The sequence below is a fragment of the Malus sylvestris genome, chromosome 12, assembly GCF_916048215.2.
Source record: "Malus sylvestris chromosome 12, drMalSylv7.2, whole genome shotgun sequence".
Classification (NCBI taxonomy): Eukaryota; Viridiplantae; Streptophyta; class Magnoliopsida; order Rosales; family Rosaceae; genus Malus; species Malus sylvestris.
Window position 1 is genome coordinate 10,775,758 of NC_062271.1, and position 2,885 is coordinate 10,778,642.

General features: G+C 39.7%; 1 long non-coding RNA gene across 1 annotated transcript; it reads right to left on the reverse strand.

Annotated features, from left to right (window-relative positions):
• Nucleotides 1–372: 372 nt before the first annotated feature.
• On the reverse strand, nucleotides 373–2,198 carry LOC126592444 (uncharacterized). Its single transcript, XR_007612645.1, has 3 exons — nucleotides 2,012–2,198; nucleotides 1,803–1,872; nucleotides 373–591 (listed from the first exon to the last, which is right to left on the reverse strand). It is a non-coding gene; the product is annotated as an uncharacterized LOC126592444 (long non-coding RNA).
• Nucleotides 2,199–2,885: the final 687 nt, after the last annotated feature.

The following is a 2,885-nucleotide window of genomic DNA, read 5'->3' on the forward strand; positions in this document are numbered from 1 at the left end:
ATGATGACACCATTAGCAAGTTTTTCACAGACAAAATGATAATCAAGTTTAGGGTTGGGCACAGGCCGGGCCGGGCCAATTTTGAAGGGACCGGACCGGACCTAGGTTTAAAGGAAACGGGCCGGGCCGGGCCAGGGATTGCATTTTCTAATATAGGAACCGGACCTTACCCGGCCCGGTTGAAACGGGCCAGTTCAAACCGGGTCCACGGGTCCCCTTTTTTTTGAAAAAAAAATAATAATCAAATTTGTACAGATTGCAAACTGCACAGATTTGCACAGATTGCAACTGCACGGAGTCACAGACTGCATTTATGCTGATTTTGCATAAATTCACCATTATTCACATCCAATCTAAATACAAAGTCCAACATCCAAGTTCATAAATTAACAATACATCCAAAATAACAATATTACATTGTCCAACATCTAAAAATCAAATCAACATACAAAATATTCGAAAGTCCAAGGCATCCAAATTCCAAGAATCAAATAATCCAAAACAACATAAACATGACATCCGCAATAAATTTCAAATTAACATTCAAAACCACATCCAACGCCCAAGTTCCAACAACAATCCTCATTAAATCTGTACGCAAAAATAGAATATAAACATGACAGTTTTAACGTCCAACATCATATTATCCTCATTGAAATTGAATCATTGAAATGCTATTCCAGAGAGTGGTCACTGTCAGCTACGAAAATGAAATGCTATTTAAGATTCTACTCAGTAGAATAAAGATAAAAGCCTAAGCAAGATGCTATGCATGACAGAAACAAAAGGATGCTAACAAAATTTGTTGCAATGGTAGTTGGGTCAACACCTATGCAATGAACTCATGCGACACATCCAGCAACTATAAACAGATTTCTGCAATAAATTAAATCCTGAGTTGCTTGAGGTGAGAAAGCAGCACGGGTATCCTATATGTATATAACATGAATGATCCAGAAGTTGGAGGAAGGAGGGTATCCTAGCAGATGGGGACATGGCTAGGGTGCTAATAAGTATTAAGCTTATTATTATTATTATAGTTAATATACACATAATTAAGAGATTATGAAGAATGCAGATGATGCTCAAGGCCAGGCTTCTATATTAAACCAAGCCTGAAGGCCCTGTGTGCAGATCGTTTAACGGTGTAATATTCCCTTATCAATGAAGTATAATATTCAGCATCTGAGGTAGTTTTACACTAATACCAACTTGACAGAGACACTTTACAACATTCTGGTTGTAAATCTTACGCAAGATAACACAGTAAATTGTAAGCTTCTCAAAAAACACAGCAGTTTTTCAAGTTCACGCCATACAATCTGGAGGGAAACTAAAATGAACTATGAATAATCTGCTATTTGATGAATTGGCTAGAAATTAACAAATGCACTATACGAAGAAGCCTTCGCTGTTATTCATCCAAGGAAATAAAAGCATCACTGTCAAGCAACCTTAGGGTAAAACCATAAAGAAGAGTCGTGACTAGTGCTCATGAATAATATAAGGACCTTCCTGCAACCTTAAAGTAAATGCATGTTATGATTATGGAAAGTACCTTCCTGCAAATAACCAGGGACAAAGGAAACCCTGCCAATGTCTAGTATAACATAGTGTAATTTATGAATGTTGTAGATTGGTCACTTACTACACAGATAGACTCACGCAGCCTATCTCACACCCAAAGGGCAAGATGAAGTCATGCTTAAAAAACAGATGAAGTAATGCCAAGATTCAATTGATTTTAAAACAAAATTTGATAAAGCAAAGAAGAAAATGGGGGTTTGGTTTTTAGTTTTTACCTGTGAGACGGAGACTGAGTACCAGATTCAGATCCTTAAAAAATGCTGGCACTAATCACATAAAATTGACCTAAAAACACAACAGGTGATTCAAAATCAGAGAACTCGAAATGCAGAAAAACAACTAAATCAAACTCGACCCACATAATATTTAGGAATTTAAAACCCGAAATAAACCAGAGAACTCGAAATACAGATCAATTATATACACAAAGGTTGATTGAGAGAGGTGACAAATCGAGAAGATGGGTGGTGCGGTGGGGTGACTGGGTTCTGTAAGTCTGGGATGCCGTTGAAGTTGCTGGGCTGTCGTGGTGGTCGCCAGGACCGTCCTGATGTCGGGGTGGTGGAGGGGAGGGGACGATTCACAGACGGACGGCGAGAGAGAGTGAGAGACAGAGTCGAATTCGAAATGAGGAAACCTAAAACGAACGGTTAAGATTGGGCAGAGAGATGATCTTCAATCTCGTCTGTCCATTCTAATTACAAACAGGCCGGTTTGGGTACCCGTTTCTCTATACTTTTGGAATCGGCCCGAACTGATAATGTCGACGGCCCGCCCCGCCCCGTTTCTGTTTTACAAAATTAGGAATCGGCCCGTACCCGCCCCGAACCTCTATTACCCGCCCCGACCCGCGGTTCCTATACCCGTTTGCCCACCCCTAATCAAGTTCGATGTGACGTGAGCATGATGGATTGGATTAGTTGCAAGATAGGTGGCACTTAAATTTTCATAATCAAGGGTGGAAATAAATACCGAAAATCTCAAACCTTATCAATTCACTATCGAAACTTAACCAAAAAAAGTCCCAACTTAAAACCGAACCGATTCCAAACAGCTCGATACGTGCTTCGTCTAACATATGCATTCATTTGGTAATCCCTAACCTAAACGAAACATATTGTACTTTAATCTCAACTGTCCCATCTAACTTAGGGTTTCAGTCTCTTATAGCCTACCATATCTCTCTCTAAGTCGCTCGATCGAGATTTTCTCTCCTTCTCGATCGAGCGACTCTCAAGCCCCAAAATCGAGGTATTTGTTTCAAAATCTAGGGTTTTGTTTTGAATTACTTTCGAATT